General features: G+C 45.3%; 1 protein-coding gene and 2 long non-coding RNA genes across 3 annotated transcripts in view; all 3 read left to right on the top strand.

The window, feature by feature from the left end:
• Nucleotides 1-24,239, top strand: part of LHFPL7 (LHFPL tetraspan subfamily member 7) — a 58,357-nt gene that overhangs the window by 16,577 nt on the left and 17,541 nt on the right. The gene's annotated exons all lie outside the window — the stretch shown is intronic.
• Nucleotides 8,253-14,464, top strand: LOC147649629 (uncharacterized). Its single transcript, XR_015278549.1, has 3 exons — nt 8,253-8,427; nt 8,575-8,728; nt 9,519-14,464. It is a non-coding gene; the product is annotated as an uncharacterized LOC147649629 (long non-coding RNA).
• Nucleotides 18,294-22,082, top strand: LOC147649628 (uncharacterized). The gene is made up of 2 exons (XR_015278550.1): nt 18,294-18,365; nt 18,506-22,082. It is a non-coding gene; the product is annotated as an uncharacterized LOC147649628 (long non-coding RNA).

Raw genomic sequence — 24,239 nt, 5'->3', positions numbered from 1 at the left:
CAGCCACAGCCCAGCCAGGGAAGTACTTGCTCCAGAGCCAGTATTGCTCATGCCTGGCTTACCTGTGCTCTCATGTTGTTCATTTGCACTGATGCAACTCCTTTTCTGTTACATTTTTTGCTAATATCCTCCAGAAATCAGCTCAGTAAAAGCCACAACCATCCTGAGCCTTGGGCTGGTTTGTCCTGGAGCAAGGACTGCTCTGAACCCTGTGGAGATGCTGGGCACCAGCACCAAGCACAGGTGTTGTTATTCCATCAGTCTCTGTGTGCTTAAGAATTTGATGAACTCCTATGTTAGAAGCAACAATTGACTTTTTTTTCCATTCACCTCCCAGCTGGGAGGTGTTGCCTGGGAGGATGTTGCAGGGAGGAAAATGGATCTATCAGATCCACAGATCAACAGGCATGAAAGTGGAACCACAAACATCAACTTCAGCCTTTCAGGAAATTTTTCCTTCTGCTGAAACAGTAATTTCCCTGTGCTCACTCCAGGGCGTACATTCGATTGACAGATCATCTAGGTTGGAGAACAATTTCATGATTTTACTTCCAAAACCTAAAATCTTCGTTGGAGAGGCAGGCCATTAAACATAGCAGTGAAAGGAGAGGGGCTGGCAGCTCTCCTCACAGCCAGGCTCCCTGCCACAGGTCAAGTGCAGATCAGCCTTCCCCAGGGCTCCAGCTTGTTTCATACAAGGTGCAGAGCTGCTGAAGGAGAAGGGGCCAGACCCTGGCTGTGCTGTAGAGCAGCTGAGCCCTGCTCCACCCCAGTGACAGATGATAGAGATTCATTTCCATCTGACATTTGGACAGATTTCTTTCCTCTGCTCAGTTCTCAAAGTGTGCTTTGATTCTCCCCAGGTGGGTTTTGCCATTTGGCACAAAGCTGCTGATTTGGTGCCTTTGCCCTCCCTTCAGGCCAGGTCCCAGCAGCAGCAGCGTGCCTGGGCTAATGCCAGGAGCAGAACATTTCTCAGTAGCCTCATTTAGAGAATAAACCAGCCATATCCTTTCATTGGTTTCTTGGAGAGGGGCAATACATTTCCAGTGGCATCAGTGACAGAAGCAATATTCTTTCATTGCTATCATCAGAAAAGAGCAGCTTTATACTGCAAGAAAGAAATATTTCACTTGTACAAAACATATTTTTTATTCCCTTAAATCTGGGGAAATTCTTGTCATATTAATATGTGTCTGAATTGCTTCTCTTGCAACACTTCTCCCAGGGATTTAAGCTTAGACCAGTTATTGCACTTGGATGCAGTAACAGTCCATAAAAAAGTATATTCTGTAAATAATAGCAGTGCTTTGTAATAAATGGAAACTACAAATAACAAGTGCCAATGGGACTCCAACACTGCCACCCCTGAGGAAATACAAGCCCCAAGGAGCCCAGCACTGTGTTTCTGAAAGGAAAATCCCTATTTCATTTGGTTCCCTCTGCCTGCAACTCTCCCTTCAGTTTACAGGCAGTTGTTCCTTCTACAACACAGGACATTTACCTGGATTCAAACATTTTCAAGGCACCAGGGTGGAGTGTTACCAGAAGGTTCCTCAAGCCATATCTTTTCAAACAGGCTCCTTCTTGAATTTTTGGTGAGGGATGGCTTTGATAATGGCTCATTTTTCATGAAGTTTAATTGAGCTTGTTGGTTATTGCAGCAGAGAACCACTGCAGGAGAGGGTCTCCCTTCCCTTGCAAGTTCAGGTTGCATAATAAACCAGATCCTGCAAAGCTTGAGAGCATTTATCATTTAACAGCTGTTATTAGTGGCTGCCCAGGCTGCTTGTTGCATGCCCACAATGCTGAGAAGGATCACATCCTCTTATCTCCTTGCTGTGTAATTACGTGTTCAGCTGAGGTTTCTTTCCACAAACAGTTTGACTTCTCCCATTCCCCCTCCTTGCTTAGCTCATGTTTGTTGGCTGTTGCTGGGAAGATGGAGACAGACCCTTGTAACCCTCCTGCAGGGCCACCTGAACATCCTCCCTTGCTATGGGGAGGGAGCTCAAAGCTGAATTTCATGCATCCTGAAGCAATTGTGTAGACATCACATCATCTTTACTGACTCATCCATCTGCACTGAGCGCGGGGTGTAACGCTGAGGAAAAAAGCTTCCCTGTCTCTCTGATGCTGGCAGGGAGCTCAGGACTGTCAGGAGCAGTTTGCAGCTCAGTCTGCTCAAGGATGTGTTTCAGGGAGTTTTGGTCAGCCCCAGTGCCCAGCCCTATCTCTGGCAATGCTGAAGGTCTGGCCTGTTGCTAATACCAGTATTAGCAGCATGGAGACAGGCTCTGGCCTTGGGGGGAAACGTAAATCTTTGATGGGCTTCTTGGATGCTGGCTGAAATTTAAAAGGTATCTGAAAGCGGGGACAAGGACCTGTCAGGACACAGAGCAGGGCAGTGCACAGAGAAGCCATTACCTGTCTGCCAACACCAACATGCTGCCCCAAAACCTAAAGGTTGATATCAAATTTATGGTGAAGCAGTAAGCCCCCCACTGCCTCAAAATCTGTTTTGCTGATATTAGATGAAGCTCATGCTATTTGTAGATCCTCCTTGGAAGTCATTACAGGGCCCAGCCTTGTTGAACACAGTGACAAATCTGGGTGGCAGCTGTTTACTGACTTTTGTGACACAAACTGCCCAGGCAGCTAAAAACTCTGCATCTGTGCACCAGCCAGTCTGGCTTTAGGAGCAGGGCTGCAAAGAGAGAGGATTTCCCTGAGAAAGGAGCAATGAAGGTCTGACAAATGAGTGTTTTCCAACACCTACAGTCCTGGCTGACTGTGGGACAGACCCTTTGGTGGGACATGGAGCCTTTCAGTCCCGCTTTGTTTGCTCTGATTTAGCTTCAGTGCCCTGGATAACTGGGAGGTGGTGCTGGGTGAGCTGGGGAGCCAGCCCTGGGAACAGCCACAGGAGCAGAGACTCTGGGCCAGATACATTTCCTTTTTGCACAGCCTGACAATGCAGGGAGAGGTCTCTGTCCTCCTATGGGCACGTAGCACAGCTCCCAGGCGAGCTCTGCTTCGGAAATGTTTTGCTCTGCCTTCCTGTCTGAGCCTGTGCTGAGCCAGATTCCTTTGCTGGTAAGGAACATATCTGCTTGGAGGAGAAATTTACCCTGCACCGAGTGTAAACACAGATGGAAACATGGTGGAGCCCTTTTCAAAGTCAAGGGAATAAATCTGTTTTAAAGGCTGTAGATCTGGGGCAGTGGAAGAACAGGTGGAGCATTAACCCCGGAAAGGACAGTGGGGCTAAGGCAGAGGGCATAAACTGCACAATAGGAGAAGTGCCTAACTGGAGAAATTACTCCCAAAGAGCAAACAGAAAGGAGAAGAGGCTTCTTTTTTAAGAGTCTTGAGTTTTTTGAGCCCTGTGAGTTGCATCCCAGGCACTTTGGATGGAGCAGGCAGGTAGGCTTTTCCCCTGGACTAATCTCATCTGCCTTCTCTAAGGCAGCATGTGAGGGATGCAGCCCTATGTGTCCTCCAGCTGCTGGGATGGATAAGCAGGATTTTCCTCCCTGGTTAGGCAGCTCTTGCTGTGCTGCAGAAACCCTGCAAGGACAGACCTGGCATGTTCACACCAGTGGGAATCAGCTTCATGATGGTTTGGTCAGCTTTTCTGCTCCAAGCCAGTACGTTTTCTATATTCTACAGTAAGAGCACTGCTGAACAAAGGCCTTGGCCCTTCAGGGCTTTACTCACTTGCCTAACCAAAAAGCTAAAAACATGGATAAGCCTTGGATGGCTGAGAAAATGTGAAATTGGGTTCTCCTCCCAGCCGTAACCTTGGCAGAAGCACAGCTCTGGCTGCTAAATCCCATAAAATGAACAGCCCCTGTTGCTCCTGATAGGGGTATAAAATGATAATTACTTGAGCAGTGGCTTACAATTCAGTGAAACAAGGATCTCCTTTTTGATTGAATTACTCAGTGGTTATTCCTAGAAGACTGGAAGCAGATGGCAAGCTCTGGCCAGGCGTTTAACAGCCTGAGTTATGGCATGGAGGAGATGGAGTTGAGCTCCAGCCTGCTGCTCCCGCTTTCCTGCTTGCTTTGGGTCCCCATCCTGGTGTATTCCCCGGGAAAGGAGGAACAAAAATTTCGTTTTTGTAAATCCAGTGCTGCTTTGGCCCAGGTAAGAACATCTTGACAGCAATCCCAGTGCCTTGTGTCAGGAGCCAGTGGATCTGGGAGGTGACAACTGCCCTTCTGTCACACAGGAAAGCTCCCCATCCTTCCAGGCCAAGGAGGAGGATGGATGGACAAAGGCACAGTCCCCTGGGCTGGGGTGGAACAAACACAGCTATATAATTTCTGTCTCACTGCTCCTCCTGCCCCTGTATATCTTGAGCACATCAATAAAATCAAACAGACTATTAGCAGCATGTCCTGTTATCAGTCGTGGATGGGCATCAGGCAGCCATGCAACTTGCATTTTATGAAGTGCTGCTCCTACAGCTGCTGGGGCTGCAGTGATTATCACATCTCCTCACAGCTGGGCCACACCACAGCTTTTATGAGCTTCCTTACATCAAAGGCCCTTTCTTTTTAAAGATAAATTAACAATTCTCTCCCTTTCTTTTTATTTAAGGGCATAACAGCCAGCTGATTACTAGGTGAGACACCAATCTTGCTGCCGTGCTGTGCTTACTGCATTGTCTATTTGATTATTTTTATTGAATAAGCAAATGTTCTCTTGGAGCTCTGAAGTCCTTATGAGGGAGACTCATTTTCTGCTACCGTGATCTCTTTGTCACGGGTGGGTGATGTATGAAAAGGAATTGCAAATAGCTGTTTACAGCAAGCAAAGTCACAGAACAGCCCACTTCAATTTCTGCTGTCGGAGGCTGCTGTTGGCGATGGTCAAAATTAATTAAGCAGGAAGGAAGAGAGCAGGGAGGCACTATGCATCCAGTTCTGACATTGAAATATTAATGGTGAGCTAATCAAGAAAGAGTATCTATGAATATCTAATCAGCTCACAGTTTGCAGCTTTACTGAAGCAGTGAACTTCTGGGCAGCAGCCCTTTGCAGGGGGTGTTGGGAGGGGAGGTGGGTGGGCTGCTCCTGATCGCTCTATCTGGGAATAAACAAAGAGCTCCTGCCTGTGACAGGGGCTGAGGAACGTTTTCCTTCCACAACTCACATCCCTGCTGCCACTGGATGCTGCTGCATCCTTCCTGCTGTCACCTACAGCAGCCAGGCCAGAAGGTCCAGCCCACAGCATTCCCAGCACTGTGTTCCTTCCTCCCCAGTGCCAGAGGCAACGTGGAGGGCTCAGCTCCTCCAGGACTGAGCTGCAGCCTCTGTCCATGTCCAGGTCTTGGGAAAAGGCTCAAAACATTTGTACCTTGGACACACAACCTGGCCCTCTCCCTCCTGGTACAGGCACCCCACGGGAGGCAGAGCTGTGTCCCTGTCTCACCTGCCCGTGTCTTCCCAAGTGGAGTTTCCAAGATTTTTATGGGGAAACAGAAGGTGATGGTTGTTCTGCAGGGCCAGGGGCACTGCAGACCCCCCAGGCCCAGTGCCTGCTCAGCTGCTTTCTCCCACCCACCACACAAGCAGGGAAAAACAAGAGGAAACAATCCCATGGCAAAGCTGGGCCGATTCCAATCAGAGCCACAAAAGTAAATGTCAGCTTTGGGTGCCAGGAGTCGTCAAGCATAATTTCTTTCTTCAGTGTCAGTGTAATGAGGGCTGTGGCTTTGGAGATTTCTATTGCTGTGTTTCTGCAAACAGTTCCCTCCTCTAACCTCTTGGAAATTGGATTTTGTGGGGCTGAGCAGTTTGTGTGCAGCAGATAGCAGCAGGACTGATAAGCAGAAACCTGTTTACACACTCACTCTCATCTAATACTACAACTGGGCAGGCAGCTGCCTAGATTATATTTTAAATTTATTTTTTTTTAAACACTATCAAATGTAATCCTTGTTGGCTGAATGTTTTGCTGCTTAACTGGGAGAAATCTGAACCATGCAGTTTTACCATGTAACAAACATGAAAATGATGTGAAGAAAAGGATAAAGGAAATAAGTAAATCTTAAATGACACTAAGGAAGAATCAAGTGGTGATCAGGAGGGAGTAGAAAACCCACATGCTGTCCTGTGTGAAGTGGTGCTTCATGTGCTGCCAGGGGAGTAGGGACTGGATACAGCTCTGAATGCAGAAAGGAGAGTCCTGGCACATTGCTCTGACAGCCACAGGAACTTTCTGGGAAAGGAAAAGCAAAGCAGATGGAATCAGTTAAGAAGAGTGGAAGGTACCAGGGATGCCCAGGGAAATGATGGAGCCCAGTGGCTGCATCCATTGTCTGTGGGAGGGAGAAACCCCTTCACTGCAGGTGTGTGGGTACTGCAGAGCCCAGTTCCAGTTCCTGGGGCTGGTGGGGGAGTGAGCAGCAGGATTTCTCCAGGAGGAGCACTCTGCTTCCCTCTACTGCTCCAATATAACCCAAATCTGTCAGCCTTCAGGGCTTGCTGAGAAGGTCATCTGTAAGCATGGCTAATTATTTCAAGCAAAGCAGCAGGCTAATGCCACTAACCTGCTCCCAGGGACTGAGCTCTGCCCTGTGCCTTGGCTCTGTAGCTGCACACAAGCTGCAGGGAATTACGGATGCATGGGGGTGTGTGTAAAGCTCATGGATATAAACAGATCCCACTGGCATGTACCTTGAGCACAGAGAGGGAAATTCACATTTTTCATAGCCCATTCATTCAGTTGTCATGAAAATGCTGTTCCAGCCAAAAGGCAGAATCTCTTCTTTCTGCCATTTAATTTTCTTTAATCTGCTCTTGACATTTATTGAAAGAAGTATGTTACCCATATCAAAGGCAAAGATTTCAAAACATCACATGGAAAAAAACTTAAGGTCAGTCCAAGTGAGGATATGGTGGCTGTCACGAGATGAAAGACTCTGGTTTCCACAAGGAAGGTCTGTGCAAAACAAGAGGCCACGCTGGCCTGTGCTCTGAGGGTGCTTCATTTCCACCCTGGCAGGAGCTGCTGGTGGTAGGCTTTGTGTGTTTGACACCTTCAGCAATTCAAACAAAGCTTTCCTTAATATGAACAGGCTCAAAAAGAAAAGATGCCTTGATAACACAAGTTTTCAGAAGGCTCTTCATAGGGGTGAAATGTTTCCATGGCTCTGCTCAACACTGGCCCAGCTCTCTGCCTGGGGCAGAACTGGGCCCTGCTTTGCCTTTACTCTCCATGAGGGAGTGGTGCTGCTTCTCACATCATGAAATGAGTCCAATTGACAAACTGAACAAACTGCTGGAAGTGCATCCAGTAGAGGGGCCAAGCCTGCAAGATGCCTCTGGATGTGTGGAACATCCTGAATGCCAATATTGAAGACAGAGTTAAAATGTGAAAGATCCTCAGAAAACTTCTGCATTTAGTTCATTTTGCATGGGTAGAGGTAACAAGCTGACACAGGTTAATTTATAGCTTGGTTGCATGCTGATTGCAAAGCACACATTTCCAGTCAGCCACCAAGAGTAAATCACTTTCCCACTGGTTCTCCTGGCATATAAAAGAAATTTCTCCCTTCTCGACATTTAAAAAAAATCCTGATATGTTATACACTCCATGACTTTATAGCATCTTTAATATTTAAAAGGCTAGAATCTATAACCTCAACCTTTAACAAATGTACAGTAACGTGATAACAAATTTGCCTCGAACAGCTGCTATCTTGGTACCAACTGGCACGAGGAGGAGGGAAGTAATTGGCTTGTTTTCAGATAATTACCATAATTGTAGTGACACCATTTGGATCACATCTAACTGTGTTCCTGCTGTAAGTTGGATAATTTAATAATTGGCAGAATTTAGACTGACAATAAAGGTAAAGTCAGCATATGGTGGGGAATCAGCAGGCACCTCCCTGCTCTGCTGGTACAGGCTCTGCTGCTGTTGCTCTGAAGTTCAGCAAAATCTTTTGGGTTTGCTGCTTTTCTCAAGCTCTGCAACTGGGCCACATCTTTGCTCCTTTTCTGGTGCTTGACCTGATGAGACCACATTTTGCATCTCTTGAACCTTTTGATTTGAGATCAATCAGTTCGGTTCACTCCTGTCCAAATTACTCCTTCCTTTGTGCTCGAGTATTTTTAGCTGTCCTAGTTCTGCTGGGGGCTCATCAGAACTCTGCACTGAAAGGGGATTAAAGCACAGTCCAGGTGCTTGCAGTCAGCAGCCAAATGCCTTTCCCAGAGGTTGAATCCAGGCTCCCTGGAGCAGGGCTCATTCCCCTGGCTGAGCTGCAGGGGTGCTGGACCCAATATTCTGGAGGGAGCTTCTTCCTCTTGTGCCTTCCTGTCCTTGCTGCTCATGGCCCGTGTGAAGGGGATTCAGTAGCTCCAGTGCTGAGAGCTGCCCAGCCAGAGCCCCAGGAACAGGGGCTGCAAGGTAAGGCCAGGAGCAGCCTGAGGCTGCTGGGGAAAGGAGATTTCTCAGCTCAGCTGGGAGCTTTTGGCAGGGGTTGCAAAAGGAACAGAGCTCTGAGCTACTGCCCTGCAGTGCCTGTCTGTAGCCTTGCCCTGCCTTTTTCTGCAGGGCTGAGCTGAGGACAGCTGACAGCAATACTGAAAGTGGCCAAGGAGAGGGGACTGCTGGAGCTTCTCCCCTTCCCAAATGAGAGATACTCCATGGGTACATGTGCTTGTTTTGCTTGTGTGGCTCTTCTGCTTTCCCTGGGCTGAACCCACAGGTGTGTTTTCCACAGGTCCCAGTGGGTGATGGGACTGGGGATACACCCTTAGCTTAGGTCAGCAATGCAATCCAGGCCTGGGATCCTGGTGGATCCATCAGATGCTGGAGAGAACTTTGGCATGGAGCAGGGGAAGGGCTCATCTCTAACAGACCCCTCTGCCAAGGAGAGGTTGAGGTTCCATCCCAGACTGGGCACACACAACCCTGGCACAGGAGGGAGGGGAGGGAGATGACTAAAAAGTAAATCCCCAGGTTTTGGTGGGTGGTCTCCAGTGTAGTGCTGGGAAGGAGTTGGAGTGTGTGCTGCACCAGGTTTGTGATGCCTGGAAGCAGCTGCTGATCCCCACACATCCCTTCTCCCTGCACACAGAAACTGCAGGGTATCTGTTTCCTTGCAGCATTCCCTCCCCCTCTGTGATTTATTGCTGCCAGGAGGCTGTGCATGTGGAGGTGGCATAAATCTCACCCAAAAGAGAGAAAAGGAGGAGATTTGCATTCGCTTCCTCACTGGCATATTGAATGCAGCTTTCCAGTTCACTGCTGAAACCCTGGGCAGGTCCCAGGCTGGGGCACTTCCCTCGAGATAAAACAGGGCCAGCACTGGGGCCTCCTTCTCTGCTGCAGGAGGCTCCCACAGCCAGCAAGGAGCAGCTCCCTGCTCCACCCAATTATCCCCAGATTAATTTTGATCCACTCCTATTTATATTTTTGTGGTATCAAACCACACAATTCTGTAGTATTTGCAGGCTTCAAGCACTCACTGTGCTCCCCTGCTCATCTCCCAACAGCCACAAACCCTTTTCTCATTCAGACCTCCAATCCTCCAGCTCATTCCTGTGTCTCACCCACCTTCCTCCAAGCTGCTTCCATCCGGACTGACAGTCCCTGTGCTGGAGTTTAAATCCCCCAAGCTACTACTGGAGGCTACAGAAAGCAATTAGGGAGATTACAGTCAGAGCATGGTCATGCTGCTGCAAGGGTCTGGATGTCCTGTCACAAGCAGACAGCCTGCACTAAGAGGCTTTCAAATAACAGAGAATAAGCAAACAGAAAAGCCTGGCAATTGTTGTCTCCAAGACTGCATTTTTCCTGGAAGTCCATCAGTGCTTTCCTGTGTCAACACTAAACTGGATACAGGGCAAAGCAAGAAATTCAGAAGAGCAAGGAGAAAGCAAGGTGTATATAACACATTAATCAGAGGCAAAAGTTGGAGGCAGTCTGCAAACCTCTGCTCCTGCAGGGGCTGACAGCTGTAAATAGCATATTGAAGCCATGGAGGAAGTAAAGAATTAATTACAGTGCCAAGACCCAATCCCACTTCCAGCCACAGGCAGCATTTATTAAGATCTCACTGAGGCAGGAAAGATTGAACAAGGGACTCGGGGGACTACGAAGGGGAAAAGAATTAATCAGTTTGTCTCAGGAGACTGGAGAAGTCAGATTAAATAAAAACTGGAAGTAAAATGAAAGGGGGAACAAGATGGCTGGAGACCTGGACCTTTTTTAAGGAGAAATTCTGGAGCTGGGAGCAGTCCCAAGGGCTCCAGTCCCCCTCTGAAGAAGCTGAAGAGCTTTGAGGACAAAGGCTGGAAGTTTGCCTACACTTTTTAATAGGCTTAAAAATGTCACTTTAGGCCTCGTCCTTCCTTTGCCTGGCAGAAGGAGGCCAGGAAAGACATCCCCAGCTCTCCCACTTCTGATCCTTGCTCCAGTGCATGACCAAGGAGCTCAGATTCCCCACTCCCCACTTTAACTTGGACCTGAAAGTTACTGGCTGAAATTCCCTGATAGCCAAGCAGGACAGCAAGGGAAGCTGCACCCAGCTGAACAAATAGAAGTCCAAATCCTAGAAGCAACACCCTTAAAGGAACATTTTTGTCCCTGCCCATTGTCAGCCCAGTGTTTTCCATTACAATAATATTCAGTTATTCATCTTGTAAAGTGTACAACATTTTCTTCCCTCTTTTGTGCCGTTGCTTTTCTGCCTGTCCCTCTGGGAAAGGTCACTGGGCTTCCACATTCTTGCTGTGTAATGAGCTGTGACAAACACTGGTGACCAGGCTGGGATCACAGAGTTTTAGAGGGCGTTGAACACCAACATCACAAGGAAGGAGCCTGTCCCCAGCTCCCATTGCCAGACTCCTTCCCCTCCATGCAGCTCAGTTATTCTTCCCCCTCAAAATCCCAAGCCTGATATATCCAGACATAAAACTTTTCATGTAATCAAAGTAAAGAGTGAATGGAGGAGTACACCTTAGTAAGTTTTCAGGAATCAGGAAAGCATTCCTGCTTTTTTTGCATCTCCAGAAACAAGATGTTTTGAGAAGGTCCTTATGGAAAAGCCTTGTTCGTATCCTATAGCAAGGTTTCTTCAAACTCCAACAGCTTTGATTTAGAAGAGAATGTTGCAACAGGAACTTTCCAATAAAACTTCAGGTTAGAAAGTTCATGACTTTATCATATCAGTCTCTTTCACAGAAATACAGGCCTGTGCCTGCTTTTTTAGCAAACTTCCAGATTACTGGTATTTACTGATTTCATAAAGCAGAGGTTGTAAGAGATAGACACTCCATTAACAGCTGCATTGGGTGATAACCCTTAACATCAGAAGGCACCAGAGCAGGATGGCTTTTGTGCCATGTTATGCCAAAGAACAGTAACAAAAGAGGTATTTTCTGCTGATTCTATGGTGGTATTTCCTGGAGAAACTCCAGCTCCCAACTCCCCAGTGTGCAGTGGAGGAGCAGCAGTGACTGTTCCTCGTCACTCTGACCCAGGGCACAAGCACCTGCCTGTGTACAGCCAGCCCCTTTCCCTCACCTCAGACTGAAGGTGAACAAACCACCAAGCCAGAGCTGCAGGCAATACTTAAAGAACCCCACAAGCCACCAAAAGTAAAGATGTTTCTCTCCCAAAACACGTAATGTTTCAAACCAAACCAGTCAAAGAACTGAATGTGAAACTGGTACAGAAATAGATCCTCCTTTACAAAATGAACAAAAAGGATGTTTGCTTGGGGTTATAGATAAAACAGGAAATTAGAGGTAAAAGCTGAAAGCTGAAGATGGAAGAGTCTCCCTGAACCACCTGTGCTTCCTGGAGTCCCCAGTTTCAATCTTTGGGCTGCCCAGTCCCAACTGCACCATGTGCTTTTCAGAGCTGGGGCTGCCCAGTGACATCTCACATCTATGCTGTTAACTAACTCAGAAAAGACAAAACCTTCCCATCCCTTCTCAGTCAGCTTTTCCAATGTGGTGGTGGTGAAAGCCTTGATGCATCTCACTTTAATGGCCCTAGGGCTTATCGATGGATCCCAAAATTAGATCAGCAGACCCCAGCAGGCTCAGGAGTCTTAGCTAGGCTTGTTACCTTAATGAAATGCTAATTGCTGCTTCTGCAGACTAAAAAAGTGCTTTTGGTCCTACAGCAGCTTCAGTTAAGCAGTGTTAATTGCCAAAGCTAATTATGTTGCTGTTGCTCCTAGATACTGGTTCAGGTTAGGTCTGTAAACAATAAAGGCAGTAGTCAGTGCCCTCGGTGCTTTCTGTGCACAGAGAGGCACAGAGCAGGTGCTCTGCAGGGAGCAGGGGCCACAGCCTGAGCTGATGCCACACACACAGTGCAGGACAGGGCCAGGGAGGTGACAACCTCTAGACAAAAGACCTCAGAGCAAATCTTCTTCCTAAAATTTTTAGGATTTGTGTTTTGAGAGAAAATATTGGGGAAAACAAAACAACAACAAAAAACCCCAACCCTGATCTTTCCTCAGTTCCTTAGGTACAGCTTTTATTCATTTCATTTCTTCATTTCATTAACCAGCTGTCCTAAAAATGCCTCAGATTTCTTCTGTGAAGCAATTAGTGGAAGCCAAGGAGCGTCACCTTCCCAAGGAATAAAAACCCTCCAAATGCCTTTTTTTTTGTTCTACATCCCACATCTGTTTCATTGATAAGGTTCCAAGCTGAAAAGGTGCATTATGTCGATCAAACAACCAGAATTTTCCAAGATCTTTCTGAAAAACCATTAGGATAAAATATTTGCTGGTTAGAACAGCCTTGGATAATTGCTCCAAAGGGTTTCACTTTGCCAGGCCCCTTGGAAATCATCGCTTTGGGACTGGAGGCAGAAGCAGCCCCATGTCAGCAGCTGTGCTGCCATTGCAAAAAGCAGGATGAACCTTCCCTGGGACACTCCCAGGGCAAACAGGAACAGCCTGGGAGAGCCACAACGAAAATTCCCTTGAGTTTGGCTCTGCTGCTTTACTGCTCTCCTCCTTGCACTGCAAAGGAGCAAAACAAAGCAGGCAGTGCTATAGGTTGTTATTCTAGAAAGAACTTTACAGAATCCTGCTTAGGAAACATACAATAAACCAGCTTTTATCCCAGATCCAATTAACAGCTGAGTTACGGGACTCAAGTGAAATAAAGGGCAGCGAATCTCCCAGACTATTTACATGATTTATTAGAACACGGCTGTCTGCAGGAGCGGGCGGCTGCTTTATGTTTAATTTATGAGGATGTGAGGGGGGTGAAGGCTCAGTTACCAAGCTGTTGGGGGCTTCCTACCCCAGCAGTGCTGAAATTCTCCTACAACAAAGGCACTAACAGGCCACCTCGCTGCAGCATTGCTGGCTGCTCATGGCACGTCAGCCACGGCTTCCCGGCCGGGCTTGGCAGAACTGCCACTGGAAAAGTGCCACTCTTTTCCTCCCACTCTTTTCAAGGTTCATCTGGAGCAGAGAGCCAAAGCTCAGACATCCAGAGACAAAAAATAGATGAGTTCCCAGCCTTGGAGCTGAACTAGCAGCCAGGGGCAATGCATGTAGTGGGAGTTTCTTTAACAAGCATGGAGAAGTTGGGACTGGAGTTTTCTCATCTCTGTTTCTGAAACTTCCCTTTCTAAGCATCTTTCAGGCCAGAAAAGGATATTGGAGCTGACAGCCTTGGAAGAGCTCCACCATTTGATGTTTGTGTGTTTGTAGAGGAAGCACAGAAGGATTTTCAGTGACAGATGAAATCTGCAGTCCTTCTAACACACCAGCTAAAGAGATTTTGCCTCTTGAGAGCCAAACTCTAAGGTTTCTATTGCAGAGTTTGATACCAGGATTCCTGTTTGATACCAGGAAATTGAGTGTTGTGAGAGAATGAGTGTCCATAGTTTTCTCCCTCTGCAATCAGTATTCATATAAAATAGCTGCTTTCCCTGTCTTCCACAGCAATGAGCAAAGTGAGACCAGCTGCTCTTTCATTTTTTCCCTTATTTTTCACAAGCAGCTGATACGCAGCGTTAGGAAAATACAGTCAAAAGTAATGTGTCTTTCTCTAAGTGTCTTTTCCAGAAAAGTGTTTTCCTGTGTGTGGTGGGGGTTTTTCAGCACTTCAGTGGTGTACTGAGTAGCTGTTAAGATGAGAGGCTCCAATGCCATGTTGTATCAATATCACAAAATTGGGTACTACTGAGGGAAGGAGCTGTTATAAATGAAATTAGAATTTTGACAACTGGGTCCCTTGAGTTAATAACAGTTTAATTAAAAATTAAAACAATTTAGTATATTGTATAGTAATTTGATATAAAAAATACAGTTTAGTAAAAGAATACAATTTAATAAAAAAATACAATTTATGTATCTATATAAATTGTCAGTAATTAAGTGTGATTAAAGCATAAGCAAAACTGACTGGGGTACAGAGCTTCCCACCCTGCCTCATGTTCCAACAAAACAAATCAAACTAAACTTGTGTACTGTATGCTTATACATATTTATTAATATTTCCCATAAGTTTCCTCCTATTTCTGATTTTTTCACTTTACATCACCATTCCTCACAGCTCATGCTTCACTTGTTGTTAGGGGGTCTTCAGTCTTCTTTTGGTGGTCTTTGGATGAAGGCTCACACTCATCCTCGTTGTCCTCTGGATAACCTCCCAGGTTTGTGCATGTGTGTACTAAGTGTTGTGTTATGTAAGTCCACTAATTAGTCTTACATTTAATAATTTTCAGGCCTTATGTCTAAAGTCATTCCAGCTTTGTCCATCTCAAGGTTGATTTCGTCTTGGGCCATCACTTATCTTCCAAACTACATCCTGTACCTTAATTTTAACATGTAACATCTGTAAAAGGATGCATCTGCCTTGTCACACTGATTCTTTTGGTTGCTTCTAATAATAACTTTCCAAATAGTTACAATTTAGTTAGCACGAATCAATTCCATTTATTAGAGCCTAATTAGGATTATTATTTATTGCTAGAGCAGCCTCAGATTTGGCAAGTCCTCTCCCAGCAAGACTGTGTTCACTCCTAGCATATGTTGTTTGGATCCATCATTTGAACTCAGAAGCTAAAAGTACTTTTTCTCTAATGGGTAGAGATGCAAGCTCTCCTCCAAATCTCTCCAGGAGGTGGAAGGCTCTCCCAGGGGGTTGCCTTTTTCTGTTAAGTGTTTCTCTAATGGGTTTGGAGAGAAGCAGCACTGACACAGAGCAGAAGGAGCAGAAATCAGCCTTACAGAGGCAATATAAAGTTTCTGTTCCCAACCACCTCCTCAGCTTCTCTGCTCACCTTATCCACTCAGTCTGATCTCTCATAAGAAAACCAGGCAACTCTTATGCTTGTTCCCAAAAACTGACTTAAATAATATTTTAATGCCCACAAATACAGTTAAAATATTATTTGCAGAGAAAGCCATCCATTAAAAATCAGGTTGCTGCATTTAGGTTTCTACTAATAGAAATATTACTAGTACTAATAGAAATACTGTTAGTTTTCTACTAATAGAGAATGAGGCTGCTGGTAAGGTGAACTTCAAATGGGACCAAGTTTCAACAATTTGTGCATCCTGCTCCCTGAGACACAGGCACATCCCCAGGCTTTGGTATTCCTGAGTGACTGCTAACAGCTCTCAGGGGCACCTGAAACACCACAAATGATTACACCTGGGCCTGGTGGGGAGTTTCAGGCAATGGCTGTCAAAGGTGTTGTGATATCTCAGTTTAGGGAGCTCAAGAGAAATAGCAGAAATCATGGTTTTAAATGAAGGGTGAGAAAAGTGTTAGATTAATGCACCAGTAAAGTCTCTGCAACAGAAAGTGCTGTTTTTCTAACAGTATTTCATGCAGTTCCTAGGTGTGAGACAATAAACTCTGCACACACATCTTAATAAGAGATCTGTCTTGCGAGTGCCAGGGATTGGCATGGGCTGCTTTTGCAGGAGCAGTTTGAGTTTCACTGGAAATCAGAAGAGAGAATTCAGCTCTCAGGAACACAGGGTCAGATGAAGAATTACAACCAGGTCTCCCAACCACAGACAGTACCAGCCCTATCCCCCCTCCTGATTAAAAAGTAATTTTTCTCATTTCCCTCATTCACATCACACTGGCAAAGGAGTTGGTGCTCGCAAATTTGGCTGAAAGCTTTCAACCACATTTCCACAACACCAGTGCAGAGCCTGTTGCACACAGGTGCCAAAGAAGCATTCTTTGAAATACAGAAGATTTCCAGGGTGCAGCTCCCTTCCCTTTGCAGCAGAGTTCAGGTAGGGTTTGTTGGAGCCACCTGTGGTGCCCAGCAGGACTCCCTGGGGTAGAAGCGCTGATGCTGAAGAGTGAGGACTCAGCGAGGAGCTCCTTTTCATCCAAAGGACCAAGGCTGCCAGCAGGGAACCATTAGGGGCAAAATGTTTCCTCTGGCTCTTTTTCAAAAGCCTGGAATGGACACAGTCCATTTTATCATATTACTTCAGGCAGAAATCAGCAGTCAGCCCGGACCAAGTTCTAGAAAAGTCAGTGCAACACTTCAGGGCGGTTTTACCGAGTTATCCAAAGGTTGGTAGCTAAGTGGCAAGTGTGAACAAACAGCCATTGACACTGCTGTTATTATTATTATTATTATTTACTGCCCTCAAGCATCCAGTACTGCAGGGGGGAGGAACAGGCTGGCACTTGTCCTCAGAAACCTGCAGCTTAGCTGTAGTCACAGCAAAACAAGAGTTTCTGTATCATCACACCTCCCTCCCCTCCACAGGCACTGTGGGCTCTCAGTTTGAGGACAGCGTTGTCACTGACAGTAATTAAAGGCGTCACAAGAGGCACAAGTCTTTGCTGGGCTGTGCACAGGAACCTGGCTCAGCCCCTCCTGGCAGTTGAATTTCTCTGTGTTTTGTGTCACAGCAGGTCTGGCCAGCACATACCTGTGCAGTTACTGGGCTCAGACAAGCAGTGCCATGAGCTGGCGTGGTCTGATGGTTTGTGATCACCACTCCAGACTGCAATAGTCACGTACAACTTTGATAACCAGCAATTGCTTGACTCAGCTCCTCTCCTTCCCCCCACCCCTGCCAGGCACTCCCAGTTTGCTTTTGGGAGCTGGTGGCTCTTCTTCCCCATCAAGCTCCCCCCACCTCTGCTGACAAACCCATCTTTAAAAACTGTGTCAGCTGCGAGGATGCAGATGGTCGCATTTGCATCAAACAACTTTTAAATTATCATTCAAATTAAATTAAATTGAAAATGCAATGAGCTGTTCCTGTAGAACTCTGTGCACAAAGACGAGTTAATGAAGGTCACATTTGTAACCAGTGAGGAACATTTAAACTGTATCATGCTTGGCATGGGATGCCATTAGAGTAACGTGCCCTTCTAAATAAGGATAAATTTCTCTTAAAGGTCTTGTGCAGGATTGCTCTCTGCTCCCAGAAGAGGCTGGGCTTTGGGCCCTCCAGCTCAAAGAGGGAAGAGCAGTGCTGGGAGCAGCAGAGCACCAGCAAAACTTGCTGGCCAGGAGAGTGAGGCCTCAGGCACCAGCCTGGACCATCAGGTCCTGCCTGTTCTCCTTGCCTGGATGCAAAGCCAGGCACACCTGGCAAGGCCTGCGGAGCTCAGACGAGGGAGCTGATTGAAAGATGCAGTCCCCACGCCTCTGGTTGCAATTGCTTCATTTACACACACACAGCTGGGTGTCCTTTGCCTTGCTCTGTGTTTGCAGTCATCGAAAAACTGCCCTGTAATGGTTTGGGTGACATCCATCATCTTCATGGCTCTGTATTGTCACAAGGGTGTCACAGAAATGAGCCTTGCCCAGTTCTGTGTGCTGAGATGACAAATGTGACCTGTTTGGCTCCTTGTGAGGTCCAGCTCCTACTCTGATGCCAGGCTGGGCTCCAATAAAACACTGGGTGAGTTCAGGAGCTGAGCCCTTGACCAAATGTCCCAAGTCCAGGCAACCACAGAGCAACAACCTGAGCAAGCCAACACAAAGCAGAAATTTGTAGTTACTCTTCTTTCTCTCTCCTTTGCATGATCCTGCACCTTATCTGCCCCTGCTGCAGGCCACATCACATATTTCATCTCAGGAAATGAAGCAGCATTTTGTATAGGGAAATAAATAGCGATAATACATCTTAAATGCTCCTTAACAACAAAGCTCTTGTTTTCACATGGGCTCTGCTCCACACTCAGGTGCAAAGTCAGATGCTGAGACATCAGAGAAACCTGTGAAATGGAGAGTAATGATTGGCACAATTCTTGTCATCTGAAAAGGCTTAAGAGCTGTTGGTTCACTCCAGCAGTAGCCTGCTGTCTCAGAGAAGAGCTAACACCTGCCATCTAAAGAGGACTAAAGTGCTTTGCTTTAAATAGCTGGTGAGTTTGAGTTGCTTTGAAGTGACTGAGTGCATCCAAAATCTTAGAAAGCAACTGTTCTAAAATCCACCCATCCCCACTTCTCCATTATAACAAAAGCAGTCATGTCACAGCTGAATGCAGCTCATAATTCCTTGCAGGAAGAATCACCAGGTTCAGTTTCTGAGTGAGGACAATGGCTCAGTGGATTGGCCCTGTCTGCAGAACATTGCTGAAAGGCAGCAATGTGCCTTTGCTTACTCTGAGCAGAGCATTGCTCAAATGTTTTTCCTAAAAGCTTGTAAGAGTTGTAAATCTGAGGAAAACCCTTCTGATCCCTGTGGATGATGGTCTAATTTCTTATCAGCACAGCTGAGAGCAAAATCTGGACCTGAGTGTTCTACTCAAAACAAGCTTTTGTGTGATGACATCTGAGAAATTGCAACAACTGGAATTAAACTATTTTACATAATCCATTCATAAGACAGAGCTCATAAATAATAGTAGGAAAACAAAATGTCAAACCAAACTGATTAAAAAAAAGCTTGAAAGCTGCTTTACAAATGAGTGGCACAATAGCAGCTCAGCAGTGAACGGTGATTTACTTTCTGCTTTGTAAACCAATTTATTTATCAATAGCTGAAGTTCAAAGATTATGCAAAAGTAACAAAGTCAAGGATACGTGACTAGGAGGAATGTGTCACACTGCTGCCTATATGGATTCAACAAAGGAATTTAAAGCTTTGTCTTCTTCCTAATAACAGCAGAACAGCTCTGTCTAAAGCCACAGCTTCCCTCTGGGCATGGGAGCAGACTTCCAGCTCCAGGTTCTGTGCCTCCTCTTCTGGGCAGTTGAATTAAATGGTTCTGTTCAAGGAGGTCACAGTTTTCTGCTGCCTTTTGCCTCTGCTGTGGTATGTGACCAGCCTGTGGCTCAGCTCAGTTCCTGACCCTGGAAAACTCAGAGATGTTGCAGAGGAGATGAAGACTCTGAGTCTGCCCACTGACTTCTCCTGCACAGCATCCAAGTGTTGCAAAGAGCAGCCTTTGCACTGGCAGTTCATTTTCTCTTCAGAATCTCCATGGGAAGGGAATTTTCCCTCTTTAGATGTTCCATTAGAAACTGCTGATGCAGAATCCATCAAATGCATTAAAAGTCCATTAAGTCTGTAAAGCTGCTGTTTGTTTTCCTGTGTTGTCTGAAGAATTTGGAAGGCCACAAGCTGTATGTTGCCTGTAGCAGATTATCCTGTGTGTGCAACAGGGATATGTGGCTTCAAGAGATGAGAGGATCCAAGGCCCTTTCAATCTGCCTGTGCCTTTGAACTGTGTCAGACAAAAATGCCAACAGTGGGAGACACAGCAAATGAAGCCCAAGAAGTTTAGCTCAAAGTAACTATGTCATTTTGCATCAAACAATTCTGCCTGAGATATTTGCTTTTTAGTCAGTTCTGAACTGCACATTCTTCCCTAATAACTGCATCAACAGGTAACACTTTGTTCAAATTATAGCTAGATCTTCACTAAAGTTATCTGAAAACGATGGTACTGAAAAATTCAGGTAGGATCAATGTCCTGGAGCATTTAACAAACTTGTATTAATTCATCAGTTCTAACTTACATGCAAAGGATAATTTCGGTAACACCATGAAATAGTTATTTCTAAGATAAAACAAGGCACAACAGTTCTGTGCAACCCAGGACAATCAGGGAATTTAGGCAGGGCAGGCTGACTAGGACACAGCCTTAATCTTTGTAAATGAATGTAAAGCCAAGCAGGGAGTTTCAGCCAAAGCTTGTTCCAACAAGTGATGTGCAGTGATTCTGATGAATCCTCACGACACCCTGTTGAGAACTGGTGATGTTGTGTAAACATGCAGCATCTTGGAATCTTGCAGAGAGCAGGGATACACCTGGAACAGCACAGAGGTCAGAGCTGAGCGTGTGAGACGCTCGCCTGGTTTGTTGCAGCCTCCTGGGAAATTTGTTTGGGTTTGGTTAACTTGACTTTTAAATGCAAGCATCTTACGGAAGGAAACTTCCCTGAATGACAAGTCTGATGTAGTTAAACAAAACCATTTTTGAAATGCAGAACTCCAAACATGATTAAAATTCAGGTTTTCCAATGTATATTTCATCAAGGCTAACCATGAACAATTCTTTTTAAGTATTTCTTTTGATGGCTGGCTGTTTATTTGGATTCAGTGAATGCAGGTTTGGTGAAAGAGGGTGTCAAACAGGTCAAGAGGCGAGACGGACACTGTGCCCTGGAAATTCAAGCCTTTATTATCTGGTCTCCATGGAATTTCCTTTCCTACATAGAAAAATGTGTGGTAATGCCATAGCAACAACAAAGGAACAAACATAGCAGGACATGTCTCTGCTGTTTAAGGCTTAGTAGACTGGATTTTTAAATGACTGCATTTCCAGAACTGTTATTTTGCTTACAATAATATAAACAATGAGAAGCTGAACTAAAGGCACAAGAAATAAGGATGAACAACTTTCCATCTTCTCCTTGAAGATTTTGTCTGTAAGGCAAAAGGAGCCTTATAAATATTAAGAATGAGTTGAAAAAAATCCTTATTTTAATTTTAAACCATTCCTCTTCCTCATCTCACACCACACTTATAAAGGAATCATCCTTAAGCCCCACGATAAACTCCTCACCCTGTGTGGGTAAGCACAGATGCTGAATGCTGCACGTATTCTCTGCCAGCCAGTTCCCACAGACAAAATCTGCTGCCTGCTTGTTGGGCAGAGGGACTTTGCTGAAGGGTGCAGGGATGTCTTGGATATTCACAAAATGGGAATTCTATTATTATTATATTCTTGGATATTGGGGAACTGGGATGTCTGTGGATATTCACAAAATGGGAAGAGAGAGCAGCAGTTTAAGGCTGGGCAGCTCCTGGTGTGGGGGTCCTGCTCCCAGATGGTCCTGCTCCCTTGTCCTGTGTGCCAGCAGGACACAGAGCAAGGCATAATCCACTTTTTCCCCTATGGGTTTGCCCTAGGATGCCACAGGAATGTGTGGCTCACCACCAGCTCTCTTAAAGCCACATGCAAAAAAAAAGTAGATCACCATGATTTATCAAAATCAGTTTATAATCACAACACTGATCTGTCAGTGAGCAGCCCCAGAGGAAAGTTTTTGCAGCCCTCCCAGACCCTTTAAGATCCTTGACCTGAAATGCAAGGCTTTCTGAGCTGCCTCCTGACCTTTCTTGTGGCCTTCCTCTCACAAGCCATTATTCTCCACACAGTGGGCCCTGACAGCAGAGCCCATCAGCAGCTGTCATAGAGGGGTCTAAAAACCTCACAGTCTTATTTCAAACCAGCTCTTTATCAGAGGAGACCAAAGTCACTCCAAGAAAAGATCTAAGGAGGTGTGTGTAAGAAGGACAAAAATCCCTCCAGTTTCCAGCAGGAATGGGTAACTATAACCACCTTTCCTGGCTACCCTGTTTTTGTTGGGGTAGATCTCGAACTGGGTTGCAGTGCCTTCATTTGCAAATCTGCTTTCCATCCCCATCACAGGCTCTAAGAAACTGTACCTGTGACCTCAGCCTCTGCCCACTTACCCACTATTATCCTCTGATAATATCCTGCCTCTGATTTCACTGTGTCTTTGAAAAGAATAGCCAAAGCTGGGCAATACCCAGAGCTCATCAAAAAACCTAAAGGGGAGAAATCCCAACATGCCTCAATAATCAACATGAGCACAGGACTGACAAACACACTGATAGGGCTTCACCCAAAAAGCTCCTTCATAAATAAGAGCTGCCCTAATTTTATGAATTCTCTAATAGTTCAATACATGCTGAAATCATTTCAGTAGGCATAAAAAGACATATCATGAGATTAACACTTAAACAGATTGGAAACATCTGGCTTTGCAAAGTGGATTGGTTAGACAGCAGCTTTTGCAGGGCTTTGCAAAGTTATTTTCCCCTTTGGATTAATTTGCTCGACTATAGAATAAGTATTTTTCTGACCTGCCAGCAGAGACAATATTAATAGTTTCTAATTCTTCAGTCAGCAGAACAGTAAGGTGAATGCATGCTTGGGATTGGACAGAGGGGAGTCTTTATGATCCTCCAGCATCCCTTTAAATTCTCCTTCTGTCACTTACAACAAAACAGGCACTTTTTGGTGTGGAAAACACATGGCACACAAAGCAAAAGGAAAAATAAGCCTGCCACCTCTAAAGGCAGAACTGCACTCAGATTTATGGATTTGTGGCTAAGGAGCAGAATAACAGCTGATATCTTTTTATGGGCGATTGGGAAAAAGAAAATGTATTTCATATACCATTATGTACTATTACACAATGGTTAGTCATCTCAAAGAGGTATCAGATGGACTTTTTTTTCATTAAAATGCCATTAACAAAAGAAATAGGTGGGAGGAGCCATTGGCTTGGTAGTGGTAAATGACCTGATCACAGGTGAGTAATAATAATTATGCATCAGCAATGATTAGTGTCAACTTGACAGATAGCTCAGATTTGACCAGTAATATTTGGCATCAAACCTCATTTCTATTCACCCAGCTTCCTGCCTTCTATCTTTATCACCCAGTGCATTTTCTTTTCTGAGAGCAGGCTGATTGCTACTAATCTTCCAGCCTGTAACCTAATGCTCTCTCTTTAAATGAAGTCCCCATATTGTTGATAAAGAGTCATTGTGTTCGCTTATCTCCCTCCTCTCCAGAAGTGATAGCAGTAAATCTGACTTCTCAATTAACCTGTGCTGAATTACAATCTTTATGATCAAATTGGTTGATGTCAGTTTTGGTTGGTTCTGTTTTTTTTTTTAAATCTGGACTGCTTGAAACTCAGTGGGAATTAGGATTTGTGTATCTCACCCGAGCCTCTTTCTGTGTGTCAGATTGCTGTGGTGTACACAGATGAGAAGCCATTTTCCTGTCATTCTTACAAATTGCTTCTCTTCCTGAAATTTTTGAAGGAGGAATGAACGTGGCATTTTGTTGCAGGGAAAGCAACAGAAAGGAGATCATTTACACCATGGAAAAATAATGGATGTTTCACAGATGTAGCAAGCGAAGGAGAGTATGCAGTAGATCTGTCTGTGAGACAGGAGCCAGGTCCTCTACAAATTCATTACAATTATTATTTTAAATGTGTTTTTTCTGGGATGCAGTGTTATACTTTGGCATGTGAAAATGAAGACATTGAAAGCTCAGTATATTTGTGTCAGCTGTATATTTTCCAAACCATTCTTTTCAGATTAAAGTAATCTGTGGCTCACAGATGCCACATCCCATATGGGAATCTCATCAAAGGTTGGGGAAAAAATTGAATGAGTCAAGAGAGGCAAGAATTTCCAGCCAAGCCAGGGGAAGAGGCTCGTGGGCTGTTGGGATGGGAGCACATCCAGCCCTCCAGCCTTGACACAGCACCATCAGCCTGGGCTTTCCTTTGCTCTGCTCCACATGGGATCTCTGGTCCAGGGACATCTTCTGCTCCCATGGCAGCTTCAGAAAGCCTGGTGTCAGACACTGTCTTCCCTGAATGTCTTAAGGTAGGGCTTAACCTGGCTTGCTCAAATTCCTTGGCATTTGACATAGATAAACCGAGGTTAATTACAGAATATTTAATTAGAGACTGTATCTAAGATCATCAAAATGTCTCCTACTTTAAAAAGCACGTAAATCTCATTAAAATATGGATACCTAAGAAAAGAGATTTAGAGGCTAAATGGAAGCCCTGTCATTACTGCTTCATTTCCTTGCTGTTGTTTGAGTTTTGATGGGAAGGGCACTGGCAGATGATCCTGCTCTGATGAATACAGTTCCATTGAAGATTTCACCTACAATTATCCCCTGTAGGAACACAGGCACTGGCCAGGTTTAAATGAGCATGCCTCAGAT

Source organism: Cyanistes caeruleus, chromosome 21 (genome assembly GCF_971803275.1).
Source record: "Cyanistes caeruleus chromosome 21, bCyaCae1.hap1.1, whole genome shotgun sequence".
Lineage (NCBI taxonomy): Eukaryota > Metazoa > Chordata > Aves > Passeriformes > Paridae > Cyanistes > Cyanistes caeruleus.
This window is presented reverse-complemented; position numbering and strand designations above follow the sequence as displayed.